Source organism: Corapipo altera, unplaced genomic scaffold (assembly GCF_003945725.1).
Source record: "Corapipo altera isolate COAL_440 unplaced genomic scaffold, ASM394572v1 255, whole genome shotgun sequence".
In the NCBI taxonomy this organism is placed as follows: Eukaryota; Metazoa; Chordata; class Aves; order Passeriformes; family Pipridae; genus Corapipo; species Corapipo altera.
Window position 1 is genome coordinate 1,307,846 of NW_020884929.1, and position 14,757 is coordinate 1,322,602.

General features: G+C 36.6%; 2 long non-coding RNA genes across 2 annotated transcripts in view; one reads left to right on the forward strand and one right to left on the reverse strand.

Annotated features, from left to right (window-relative positions):
- Positions 1 to 6,540: 6,540 nt before the first annotated feature.
- On the reverse strand, positions 6,541 to 9,827 carry LOC113954560. The gene is made up of 3 exons (XR_003530270.1): positions 9,079 to 9,827; positions 7,966 to 8,077; positions 6,541 to 6,592 (listed from the first exon to the last, which is right to left on the reverse strand). It is a non-coding gene; the product is annotated as an uncharacterized LOC113954560 (long non-coding RNA).
- Positions 9,828 to 10,307: 480 nt separating this feature from the next.
- LOC113954559 overlaps positions 10,308 to 14,757 on the forward strand; it is a 50,706-nt gene continuing 46,256 nt past the window's right edge. Inside the window, exons 1-2 of the long non-coding RNA XR_003530269.1 lie at positions 10,308 to 10,718; positions 11,400 to 11,441. This is a non-coding gene — a long non-coding RNA (uncharacterized LOC113954559). The remainder of the gene's footprint in view (positions 10,719 to 11,399; positions 11,442 to 14,757) is intronic.

Here is a 14,757-nt window from a genome sequence, read left to right on the forward strand (position 1 = left end):
AATAGCTCTACACTGTCACAAAATAATCATTGAATGTTACTTATTTCTACAGTGTCAGCTTAAAAATTAAAAAAGGAGATAATAGAGGATTCTGTTGAGACTTAATAACTATATGTTGTAGTTATCACTGCAGTGAGAAGGCATCCTTGTTTCAATGGGTACATAGAGCAATAGGATTTTTATCTTTCAAAGAAATATTCTTTTTTATTGGTACAGTAGAATTCCATAAACAATGCCTTACCATTTTTCCAGTTGAATAGCAATGAAATCATAAGTTCATTAAAATGGCAATAAGAAAGTAATTCCTTTATTGGTGATCAGAATAGGTAATCATAGAGCTAATACTACTTCAAAGTCATCTAAATCGATGCAAAATTCAGAGTGAGAACTGAAACCCTTTAAATACCCGTGAGGACTAATCACACAGAACAAAATTATCAGATGATTTCTACCACTAACTCATACCTAATGACTTCAAACAAGCTTTCTGTCTGTTTGTAAGGAAGGTTTTTTGGGAGCTCAGTTTCTGCAGTTTCACAAAGACTCTGGTTTCTAATGGAGCTCTTCATAGGCAGGTTCCTGCTTACGTACTTCCAGCAGCAGAGCACACAAATATTTTTGCCTTACCTCAACTCTGAAATGCAAGAAAAAAAAAATCCTCCTCCCTTTGATTTTGATTTGACAGATTATAATTGCCTTTACTGTGTCAGATGGTAACAATCACTGTGAGTCATCACCAAAGTCCACGTGACAACTCTTGATAAAGTTAAAATGTGAACATTTTCTTTCTCTGCGTGGCCTCCAGGTAGTGAAAAGGACTCCAGTGATTAGCTGTTAGAAAATAGTTATGTGGAAGGAGCTTTTGTGTTCTGATCTCATTCACTTCCTTGGCATTTGTCAAAGCTTTGCTTATTAATAGGGTCAGAATTTCATTCCAAAAATAACCAGGGAACTTGTGCCTCGGGCTTTGGCAGGGCAAGATTTCACACATTGAATTTTAAAGGAAAAGGCTCATATAATGTTAATCAGAAAAAATATGAATGAGAAAGAAGCTTGAAAATAAGCTTTGCAAAATGTGCAACTTCCCATGAGAGTTTCCTGAGAAAATGATTAATATTTCTCTACTCATATGGAAAAACACTGTTCAAAATCACTTTTCCCTTGCTCAAGCCAAAAACTGTGAACCAAAATCAAAGCATATTAGCAACAATAAAATATTAATGCTCCGGATTTCTTATGCAAACTTTTTCAGCGCTGCATTATTAATGACATCTAATTGTAGTGGAGATTGCTGCAGGACACACTACTTTTACTACAGACTTTATATTTTTACCTATAAAATACTTACTTGGAAAACCCACCAAGATCCTGATAGGATTTCATCATGTCTTCTAAGATTCAGATGTTCATCTTGACTGAAAATTCATCATCAGAAGCAGTAACTTATGAAAACACCAGCAAGCATTAAAATGTTTGTACAAATTTATTTTGTGATATAAGGAATACTTTATTTTAAATTATTCTAGCACAGACTGCACTCAAAGGGTACTACACCCAGTCCCAGTATTTTACAGTATCAAGAACTATCTCATCATTACTACTGCCAATATTTAGGCACACATCTTTAATTTAGGCTCAGGTCTAGGTGGGCAGCATTAAACTACTTCAAGTTGCTGAAGTAGATCCTGAAAGCCAAAGACCACCAGAATGCAGCAGTACTGTTTAAACATGTCACCTTCTTCCTACAAGAGCTCTGTATCAAAAGGGACTGCAAGATCACACAGGAGCTCATTTACCTGATCTGGGAACTGTCAGCTTCTTTCAGAGACACAGCAACACAAAGAACACCTAAAAAGCAATATGATATTTATATTGGGAAAAGGCTGTTTTGTTCAGGAATGGGATCAGCTAGCTACAATTGAGACAGTTTGCAAATCAGAAAAAATTTACTCTTAGATATGGTTTTCATGAGAGCCTCAGAACATACAGCCTCCATCTTCAGCCTAATTTTACTCATATGTGTTCCTTTTTCTGAAGGTCTGCACACTTGGAAACAATAACAGACTTTAAGAGAAGTTGTGGGCACCATCTTTCTCATCACACCATCATTCACTAGGATTACTTTTACTCATACATTGATTACAAGGTCCCTTAATTTTGCATTTAAAATTCTTGCTTTAAATAGTGCCAAACCTCGGATCTCTCAAGCATTTCCCATCCAAGTTATGGCATTGCACACTATTCTCTGGTTTTACCAAACTTGGCATTTTTGACATTATTTTGTCTTAGCACCCCTGTAGCTTCAGTATGTGCTATAATCCTAAATCAAACGAGGCAGTGATCTCTGCTGCCTATTTCCCTCCCTTATCTTTCCAACTTCAATTATGTTGTTTGTATTACTCTATTTACTGAAACTCTGAAATGACTCTTCCCAGTCTACTCTTTGGTAGTGGATAATACCAGACTGCAGTTCAATTTGATATGTTTAGATCCCTAAACATACCCTACTTTCTAATTTTACAAAGTATTTCAATACTTTGCCTATTTCTACAGTCCATTTTTACTGCATTTTTGATAGCCTCCCTTGAATGCATTTTGTTATATGATAGCATGTGCCATGATCCCCTCTTTACTTACAGATCTGGTTTTCTCTTATGATTAATGTTGTAAATGCATGTATTGACAGTGGACATTGAGCTAGACAGACTGAAAACTAGGCAATACAACCCAAAATAAACTAAGAACTTAAGAATACTGTAAAGTGTCATTATGACTGACAAAAAATTGTTTCCATCACTTAAATACACAGAAAAAAAACCTCAAAACTTCCACCTTATTAGTGGTTTTAGACACATATATAAGTATAGCACATCTTCTCTTACCTGGTTTGAAAAAAAATCAAGAGAAAAGGACAATCCTGGAAAAATTCACATCCATGTGTAAGCACTGATGTTGTATTAAGGTTCATTGTTTCCTACAACAGACAGTTATCACCTGTAGTTCATAATATACAACTGAAATGTGTGTTATATTTGATTGTATGTGTACAAGCCACAAGACAAACTAAGTAACATCAGACATGCATATAAAAAACAGATAAGGTGCCCATTTCCCCCCTTTTTTCTTTTATCACATTCAATTTATGGTACCACCAGCTGAAGTTCTAACAGTTGTTCCAGAAGACCATTAAAGAAAATCATATTTCTATTGCTCTTAATTAAAAGAGTGTGAAGTCATTTCTGGACAGATAAAACAAAACAGGAGTTCTGTTTTCAAACATGCTGGGAGATTCAAGGGACAAACATGACAACAAACATGACAAACATGGCACTGAGTTAATTCATGGCACCTGACATTTTATAATGTATACAGAAATGGATAACCTGATCCAAAACACTATAAAGTCAAAAGAAAAGTGCTCATTAATTTTAACCATTTCCAATAATTAGAAAGTATTGGAATTGGAAATATTGCAATATTCCAATATTGGATATTTTAACAATATCCAATAATTTTAACAATATCCAATGCTTCCAATTTAAAGCTTTTTCACCATGACTGGGCCTAAATCTATTGTTAATCAAACTACATGCTTTGAAAGTGTAATTCATGGGGCAAAAATTGGTCTTGCATATTACTTGAGCTCACTTAAATCCTCAGTCCTACATTTAATGCAAGGAGAGATGTGGCAAGGAGGTAATTTCACATTTAGTTAGAAGTGGTGTTCTTCGGATCAGACAGTAAAATGAAATACATCCATTTATTGGGTAAAAATTAAGTCTTCTGTGGTACTTCAACAAAGCTACAGGTCCCTCAGTAAATGTGTCTCTCCTTTCTACAACCTTGCCATGAAAGGTTTGGCTGACTCATCAACAAACAAGTTCAATAGCTTGAGATATCTATGACTGAGATGAACACTCGGGGGAAAAATAATGGCACAAACACCCCTGCAAAACCTGGGAAATGGAGAAAGTACCATATTCTAATGAGTCTTTTTCCTTACAGATCACTCAATTTTTCCTGGCACTTTACCACCTCAGACTCGAGGAATAACTAGAAACAGTTGGAGATGAATGTTCAATATCAGCAGGAATACAAAGTTGTTCAGCAGAATTTGACTCGTTTCATTACACAGATTAATAATGGCTCTTTTCTACAACGTGTACACAGGATTTTTATTAAGCAAGTGCCTATTTATTTCACATTGTTCTACCAAAACTAATAAATTCACTGAAGCTGCTCCTAACCTGGTGGCTTCGTGACACACAACTTCATCTACTGCTGGTTGCCCTTCTCTTTCCTGTGTTGCAGTTCTCATTGCAGTGCATTTAGTTATCAAACAGAAGACTTACTTCTCCTAAGTTCAAAATCTGAGTCATTTTAACAAAATTACATTCTTTGGCTGCTGTAAATGGGAAGAACCATATAATCTGTTGTTACATCAACCACTGTTTTCCTTATTCCTACAGTAGATTTGCTGTCCCCTATGGCAAATATGCAATAAAAAACCTACTTCTAAGTCAACTACTAGATTATATATTATAGCTCTTGTCATTCAAAGCATATAATACACTGAGCACTATAATAACTATCTCTACTAAATAACATGGAACTACAGCAGGCAAACAGAAGTGAAGCAAAAATTACTAGGTCCAAGCTAGAACTGTTTGTTGTACCTCCATTATTCAATGTATTATTCATTCTTAATAGGAAATTCCAAAAGAAAAAGCCTTCTACAAATTACACTTGTAATTAGTTCCTAAATATTCCCATTAAAAATAACAGCCAAATTAATTAGAAGAGAAATCATACATATTTGTCCCATTAAACTCTAGCACATCTGAGCCCAAGGTACAGATATATTCTAGGTTCAGTAATGAGTTGCCATATTAAAAGAGGACAAATAGTACAAAACTGAAAAAAAAGTGTCATTTTTAAAGGGAAAATTAGTGCCAGTCAGATTGAAGCAAAGAATTCATGAGCAATACAAATATTCCTATTTTGCCTATTATTCCTAAAAGAAACTATACATTTTAGACCCCTAGTTCAAAATAGGACTATGACCATGCCAAGTTTTATCCCAACCTTCTTTTAAACCACAAAAAAGTTTTATTATTTAGGCATTCTAGAATTATTAGCTTTGTGGAAGAAAAATACCCAACAGCAGTAAGCAATTATGCAGATGCACTTGTACTGTGGAAGTTAAAGGTTTATTATGCTTTCAGATTAATAAAAGAATGCCCCTGTACAGAGCCAGCCAATTCCTTTAAAAGTTTGCATTTCACATTTAATCTAGTCCTATAATTTAATCGTGATAGTCTTATGCATTATGCTGGGGTTGAAAAACTGGGTAATTATCTGAAAACAAGATTTTTATGCATGAGATAATTACAGTGTGACTGACTAGCCTAGCCCCACAGTATAGACAAGAAGAGATGAACAATATATTTTATTGTTTTTATTTTATGCAACTCTTTCATATTCCTGGGTAAACATAAAAGATGATACAGACTATCACATTTATAGGAATTTAGACCTTGAATACTTGCCATCTGTGAGGAGAGCACACTTTGAATTTGAGAAAAGTCTGTGAACGTTATTTTCATTCTTCAACAAGAAATGTATAAGTCTCTTAAGGAATAAACATTTGAGTCATAAAATTTTTTAAGAAATGAAAACTCAGCATAGTTAAGTTTACAGATCCCAAGATTATATGCATGCTATTGATGAACTATGTGATTTTTCTATCATTTGACCTTCAAAACCTTCCTCCCTGTGTTCTTCCAGTCATGAAACACTAGAACAAAACCGTGTACTAAGAGTAAAGGCAGGACATCAGTTCTGTGTGGAGGAGTGGAAGCAGACTCAAGGCAAGGACACCACTCAGTATTACTGCTGCTTAATCCTTGTAGGTAGGGTTACTGGAAAAACTTAGTAATAAAAAAGGGAATTTCCATCAATCAAAGCCAGTGTTTTTAACTCCTAGTGGAAACAAACACAAAGGCATTGTACCTTCACATTCTCAAGAGGAAGAAAATTGAAGTGATGTATATTCAGAAGAAAGCATGTCAGGAAATTAAATCTAGCTTTTATCTCACGGTTCCTTTCTTTCTCCTCTTGTTTTTCCCCAGACATGGCCTTTGTTCACACAACTTTACCCATCTCTGGCATCTACACAGACCAGCTTTTACTTTGAACTTGTGAGGACAAGAGGATTGAGGCCAAGTTACTCAGGCATGAACACTTCTGTGTGCACACAGCTGCAGGATCTGTACCCATTTTCTCTGTCCAACACAGTGACCTAAGTTGGATAGCAAAGACATTCCCCACTGGAGTTGCATGAGGGAAGTATTAAGAGTCCCTGCTTCCTTTTCCTCCCTGCCTTGCTCAGCCAAAGCAGCTAAACTGGACTGCAGAAAGATGGTTGCAGTAGGGAAAAGGTAATAAAAACAGCACAGCTCAGATAAGGTAATAAAATAACAAGAATAATCTTAATAAATATTTGCTGTGAAAGAAAAGAAATTATTTTTTTTTTTTTTTGCTTTTCAGTCGTGGGCAAGAGAGAATATAGGTCCTGTCAGGCATCCATCAGCTAGGAGAAGAAAAATACAATGAGCTGATTCAGTTTCTGCCATGTAATTTATTCTCTTGGCAAAGAGATTATTTTCTTTTGTATTTGCTCAATATAGATCATATCCACCAAAGCAAGTTTCTTTCCAATATCAATGTGAAAAAGCTTATCTACCTGTTGAAAAGTATGAAATAAACACTACCTTAATGTTCAACTTCTTCTGTCTTCTCTTCTGTCTCAAAAATGGCTAAACAGACAAAATATCTGCATTCTTTTCAATTTGGAGCTTTAATGAATATTTAGCTTTAAAGAATATCAATACAGAACAGAATTGTAAGCATGAAAGATTATATCCTCTTCCTGGCCTACTTCAGACTTAAAAACCAGTCATCACAAATCAGGATGATGTAATGTAGTTCTGCTGAAATGTATTAAACTTAGAAAATGAATTAATTTCCATTACTGACTTATTGGTCTCTATTTCTCTACTAGATCAACTAGAGAGGTCTGGATTTGCCTAAATGCACCTGAACAATTTTAAAATGATTTAGAGTGAGACATAAATGGGTAAATAAAGTATCCACTATTCATTAATAAGATTAGGATTTAGAAAGACTTGCAAGTCTTACAATAGCATATTTTCTTTCTAAGATGCACAATCATGAGGCAAATCTTACCAAGCACAATATGTTGGCTGCATTCAGTCACACAACCAGTACAGGGAAATCTCTCATTCTCCATAAAAGTTTCAGACCCATACTCTGTAGTTAAATACCCAGTTTGGGTACCAAAATCTGGCATATTTATGCAGAGAATACACAATCAAATAACTGCTGAATGAGCTGCAGAAGAGCCTTTAATATGGTGGCCTTGCTGTGATTATCCATGCTTATACTCTGCCATTTCCAGCAAGTTCCAAGTAGCCATAGGCAAGTAAAAACATGGTTATAGGAACTATTTAAGTGTTTACAAACTGTAAGCACATAAAATTTAGAGTATCTTGATTGTCTACCCATATCTCTAGATTTACACCTATATACAAGTTACATTTACCTGTTGGTCATAGAAACACTCCTTGACACATCAGTAACATTGTAACAGTAATGGCAGTAACAGTATCCAACAACAGCAATTTTTTAATTTATTACCAATAGAACTGAGCAATCAAAAAAAAAAAAAACAAATCCACAACAATTCTCTCCTTCCAAGAATTTACCTGAAAATGGTGAAGTTGGTATCCTCTGGAGAAGTTTTGCAGTAGCACTGTGAATTTATTGCTGTTATACACACAAAATCACAACATGAATAAAGCAAGGAAGCAAACACAGGACACACTCTTACTAAAGCACAGGGGTCAAGCCTCAGCTATTCTGAATTTTATGAGACAAACTTACTATTTTGGGTGCTTTTCTGAAAACTGCAGGCCAGCAAAGGTTGGAATAGGTGGTTTGAATATGCACACAGCAGGATTCTCCTCAAAAGCCAACTGAGCTGTTTGACAACACTCTGAAATGAAAAAGTATGTATCACTACTTTTCACATAGATTCATAGTTCCACTAAAACAAAACAAATATTTCTAGCAAGTAACTGAGCATTCTAATTTGCCTCACTTTCATTATCGCTAATTAAACCCATTTGTTAAAATGGCTGCATATGGAAAAGCTGAAAGATACTAGTCTATCATAGGAGCCAAATATCTTGGCAACATTTACTGAGTTTTGTGCTAAAACCTTGATCTAATCATAACAAAATACAAATATTGTCAAATATTGGCAGCTTCCCTATGTTCATAAGGAAACATAATCCTATAATACCAATGTAATACAAGTATTAACATTGAGGGTTTTCTAGTTGATGTCATAAGAACCATTCACAGATGCACATATGGTGTTAGAAGTCATTAATGCTAATAATACTATTTTATTAATTATTAGTTGTGTGAATGAGCATCAATTCACACTTCTAGACCCACTTCAAAACAAACAGGCAAAACCCCCAAACACAACAAGCACACCACGCTTTCCTCTGCCTAATTCTAATTGTCAGAAGGAATAGCGCTGTCCAAAACATTTCAATTTTATCATATTCTCTCAGAAATTTCAAAGAGCTTTCATTTTGTAGCACTTCAGGAGAACAGTCTTGCACACTTGACTGAAACTGAGGAGAAAAACCTGCAACACTGGTTCCTACCTGTAATTCAGGATGTATGTGTGAACATGACTGTATCAACACACACAGGAGACAAGTAAGAGAAAGTAAGAGCTGTGTGAATACCAGGAACTCAGGACAAAGATTTAGGCAGTTTCATCCCAAAACAACTGTTTCAACAGTTTATTAATTAATTTATTAGTTCATTAATTTATTAATGGTGGAAGACACATTAAAATGCATTAAGCCACACCTCCAAGGTCTTCACCTTTCTATGTTAATGGACAGCAAAGATGGTCTTTCTGAGAACACAGATGGCAGCTGGACAAAAAACCCCACAATTACTATATGTATTTACCTTGCTCCCTCACAAATTTCTGCACAAGTGAATCTTAAAACCAGGCATTAAACTCCAGAATTTTCTAAATTGGTGCCTAGTAACACTGAACATCATACATCATCAAGGAACTGGTTGCTGGATAGCCTTGAAGACAGGGGGAAAACCATGACTGTTCCTCAAGTTTCCAGGTAGCACAGAGTGGAGTTAAAAAAAAGAAAAAGTTATAAAAATAACATTGTATTAGTGTGCTACAGAAATAATAAGCATTTACCAATGGGGTAAGCAAATTTTTTATCTTGTAGAGGCCTGTATTTGTTGTTCAAATATCCAATAATAAAAGGTTCGACAGTTTTCCATTTCATATCTGTAATATTTTAAGTAGCTATCTTCAATAAAGCAGCACACAAAGCTCAAATAATGACCTGAAACAGCACTATTTTACTGAAATGCCTTTGTAAAGCAATGGGGCTGCTGCTTTTTAAATCAAATTTCATTTCCAAACCATAATTTTAATAGCTGCTTTAGACCCACCCCACTCCCTTAAGGGGGTGCTGGGTTCTGATAAAACCAAAATCAGAAACTTGTTTTCTTCTAAAAGAAAAACATGCTTTAGTAATAGCTATTTCTTTTATTAACACCCTGCTGGTCGGTTTATTAAGTAGAGTGGGGGGGGATATTTAAGATAAGGGAAATAATTACACCACACGCATGAGAGCAATGAATAGGGTTAACCCCCACTTGCCTGTAAGTGTTCAGCAGCATCTTTTCATCATCTCCAGGGGCTATTTCTGAATTTATATCTATCTATATCTATAAATTCAGATATAAATTCAGATATAAATTCAGATATAAATTCAGATATAAATTCAGATATAAATTCAGATATAAATTCAGATATAAATTCAGATATAAATTCAGATATAAATTCAGATGACATAGAACCACAAACAGAGGGAAAGGAGTGACCTTGCACCTCAGTCAGCGCCAGAGCCGAAAGCGAAGCAGCCTGCAGGGGAGGCGGCACGGACCGGCCGCAACCAGCCCCTCAAGAAGGCTTCCCCCCTTGAAAAACGAAGTTCTTCTTCCCTGAGGCAGAGGTAGGAGGAAACCCTTCCCAACCACGCAGCGTTACCAGGCAGTGTAGACCCACTAACCTGCCGGGAGAGCCCCAAGCAGCCCCGAGGAGCGGCAGCCCCACAGTACCCTCACAGCCAAGGGCAGCTCTGAGGGAGCGGGGTAACGAAGCCTCCAAAAAGGGTGGGAAACTGTGAGGGGCGGGGGCAAAGAAGACTTTAAAAGGGGAGGAAGCGGTGAGGGGCAAAGATGACTCCGAAAGGGAAGGAGACTGCGAGGGAACACGGGGCAAGAAGAGCCTCTAAAAATGGAGGGAAAGTGTGAGCGGCAGAGAAGGTACTGAAAGGGCAGGAAAGTGCGAGGGAGGGGGGCAAAAAAAAAAACCTCAAAAAAGGGCAGGGAGTCATGAGGGGCAAAGAAAGTCCCAAAAGGATGGGAAAGAAGGCTGTGAAAGGGCGAGAAGAGGTGAGGGGGAAAAGAAGGCTCTAAAAGGGTGAGAAAGAAGGCTTCAAAAGGGCAGGAAACTGTGGGGAGGCAGTGGGCAACATTTCTGCCCTCAGACCTGCCTCAGGAACAGCACCCAGGTGAGGAGACACTGGTAAAGCCTCCAGGTGATTGCTTGCTCAGTTGTGTTTGGCAAGTTCATTTTCATTGCTCATGTTCTTTTGTTGTTGTGTGTTGTTTGGTGGGTTTTTTTTTTATTTGGGGTTTCTTTTTAATTTGGGTCTAAAAGCCCCCTCAGAGCCTTGTGGGCAGCCCTGAGGGACCCCAGACCCCCTCTCCCATGAAGTGCCTCCCTCAGTGCCCCACACCTGAGAGAATAAAACACCCTCAGGAAGTCCTGTTTAAGAGAGACACAAAATGTGCACTGCTTGCAAACTATTTAAGGAGACTCTCTTCCCATGCTCTCTTCCCGTGTTCTTGTTAGAAGGTGGATATCAGCACGAGAAGTGGTTTAAAACCAGGTTGCTGGTGAAGGGCTGAGTTAGGAGGGCTGAGCAGCCCCACTGGGCCTGCTCACCCAAACACCACTCCCATCTGAAAGATGTTTGAGCTAAATCACAACTACTGTAAGCTAAACACAGAGCAGGTGAGTAATTAACAATGGTTCGGTGTTGATGACTAGCTGTTCATTAGGCCTGCATGACTAGGTTCTCTCTCCAAGTAAGTTTGGGGGATATTTACACACACCAACAACAGAACTTAGGCTCTGCAAAGTCCAATAGAGAAATTGTGATTGCATTTCTTCTTTTTACTTATTACAGGTGATTGTAGAAACAGAACAGAGAACTATTGCGGCAGCATGGGTATGAAATTTATAAAAGAAATTATTGATTTATGTTATGCGTGTGGCTGTTTGTTCTGAGGATTTTTCTATAAAGCAAGTAATGTTTATGAAATATGAAATGCTATTTTAAAAATGTGAAGAAACAGGGAACAGAGAAAACTGACAACTCACTTCAAATCTGACACAGCCTGTCCAACACTGATTACTAGTTTATGCAGTGTTGACTTTTCTAAGTAATTTAAGCAATACATTTTTAAATACATCATCTATTACCCATCTCCTGCATGTTTAATGGCTGCTGTGTAGTCAAAAGTCTGGAGGATTCTGTAAACTTTCTTTTAAATGGCTTACAAATCTTCTTACTTAAACCACAGTTGTTCCCATTTTCAGTCTGAACCAAGAACAGTCTGTGGAAGCCTAATGGCAGTGTTGCTTTGTTGCAGAATTTCACAATATCTCCACTTTAATAAAAGAAAAGGAATTCTTGTCGCATTTTCCTCTCACAGTGTGGCAAATGCATCATTTTTATTTCAATCTCACTGTTTTTCATGTATTTAAATACTGTTCTTACTTTTGATTACTTCTTAAATCTCTCTGTATTTCACCTATTAAATTCTGCATTTGTGATTTTTGTGGATTCAGGTACATTCAGTTTTACTTTTTGAAAGAATAGTTCCATTTGTGATTATCACTAGCTTGATGTCATATTCTGACTCAAGCAATGATCAGCACCTGTTAGATTTCCTGTTAGATTTATTAATAAAAGTAATATCTCAGTAAATGTAGTTCATACTCCTTTCCAGTAGCTAATGCAGTTATGATATATTGATTAGATCTTCTACCTTAAGATGTTTCTCTAATTCTAAATAAATTTAAGCTGTTCTTCTTTATACCCTCTCTTCACTCTCACACTGAGTTTTTGGTCCAGATTCAAAGGAACAAACTGCAGACTTAAGCTGACAAATCATTGTATATAACAGCAAATACAAGGAAGTATTTAGTAACTCTAAAACTTTCATGTTATCTAGGGTATCATTTTTCCTTATTTATGTCATGAACAGGGGAAGTACAGCTGGAAATCTCGTTGTACAAGCATGGGAAGCTTTTACCTAGTCATTTAAACAGTTTAATCTTACTATGTGCTGATGTAACTGTGAAATGTGTTCTCTTTGCATTCCTAATTACTATAGAACAGATGGCAAGGCTGCTACTTTAAAGCAGCAAGCCTGTTTTAAAACCTCTGTGGTGATTCTTCACTCTTAAAGAAGTTTACTGTGGTCTATGTGTGTGTGTGAGAGGGGGAAAAAGCTCTTTTTTTTTTTTTTTTGTTGGCTTCCATGTTCCTAACCTAACATTCTAAATAATTTCAGCATGTTTTCAAAGGTTCTTGCTAGATTTGAACAGTTCCCAGAGAAGAAGTTACCTGACCAAGAGTATGATTTTCATTTAGTTAAAGGGGAAAAATGTCATGACATTTGTAATACAGAATACCATGAGCATCTTATTGAACATGAACACAAGTTAAACAAATGTGTATTTCAGGTATCATAAGTTGATTGTAGCTATAGCAATAACTCATTTTTTATTTATTTTTTTTAAACAAAAATAAAGAGGAGCATTTATAGAATTCATCATTTGAATATTAGGTATAGAGCTGCTATGTTTGAATCCCAAAGATTGTCTCAAGTTCTGAATAACCATTAGAACAGCCCTATACTGAGAACTGGCTTTAATATTCTGCTTTTTATTCACGAGAACACAATAAAACAGAAAAGAAAAACTTGATCAAAATTAATGCATTGTGAAGTCAGTCTACCTCTGCTTACCTTATTACTTTGTAATATTCTTTCAAAATCCTGTCCATGAATTCCATGTTCTTAGTCATAGTCTGGAAAAGCTTTTTGGAAGTACTAGTGAGGTAAGTTTTCTATGAAGGCTTAACCTGCAACTGTTTTATTGCTACACTGCTACCTATGCAGATTAACAGTAGTACTGCAATGTAAGTGTGCTGAACACCTTTAATAGACACATAAACCATTACAGGCTCAATTCAGAATTCCCATTGGTCATTTCTGCTCAGTGGAAGTTTTTTTTTTTTTTGTCTCATGTTTCTCCTTAGTAGTGACCCACTGACTTGTCCCTTGTCTGCTCAGTACCTTTTCCAGCTTGTTTGGGTTTTATTTTAATTTGGAGGGCATGTTTTGGTTTTATATAGATCATTCAAAACGCACTGAGACACAGCAAAATGTAAATTACAGCACTGTTGGAATTTACTCTGCATTCACTCGGTTTTCTCTGTGCACCGTAGTTCTTGGCCCAAACTGTTCTTGTCTCATCACTTTGCAACTAAGCTGGGAACAGGGAATTTCACTGGGCAGAATTAGCATTCCAGAGTTCTTTTATCTCCAGAGCTGCTGAGATCCTTGGCACTGCAGACATGGAACTCCTTTGGTTTTGGGTTCTTGTGGTAACTCTTCTTTTCTAGAACCCTACTTGTTGCAGTGATTTACAGCTAAAACTGCTATCAGCACTTTCAAAACTTCATGTACATGATTTTGCCTTTCCCAGTGTCCAGTTTTCAGTCCCACTTTATTTTCCAGAGAAATATCACCCCTAAAATCAGCTCCCTGTTCACCCTCCAGCATTCTGTGTGTGGAGATGGTGGAACTTGGCCAGTTCTGTCCATCTGCAGCCAGACAGTTGTCTCTTCACTGTAACTAGATTGGCTTCAGCTCCTTAGCAGCTCCCTGGCTCCAGTTCCATGCTTGAAAGGTTCCTAGAAGATCAGGCAGGGATGATGGATGCAATGGCACTTAAAGGGAAAATAAAAAAAGGGGGGGGGGGGAATTACATGGCCATGACAGAAGGAAAACTTAAAAATAAAATAGGGGCAGCATGACCATGACTAAAGCTGTATCATTCAGCTTTCATTCTTATTTTAATCTAAAAGGTCCAGTTCTGTAGGTAATCAACTGGCTTAAAACAGTTCAGAGCAAAATCCAATGTACAAAACCTAGTTGTGATTTTAAGAAAAAAATAGAGTGAGTACACTGGAACAGATAATCTCAGTCAGTATTTTGGTTTTCTTTTTTTTTCATGAGGTAAGTGATAGGTAAGTCTCTGCATTTATTGTAGTACCTTCTTAACATATTTTGGCTTTTAAGTGAGCTCTGTGAGCCAATCATTATGATTGTACTTGAGAGGTTTCACAGTTTCAGGATATCAGTAAATTCATCACTTTACTGACAGCATTGAATAGTTTGTCTGTATCAACTATAAAAATGATTTTTTTCCCCATAATATATACCTTATATAGGTGATATTTTATACTGTTC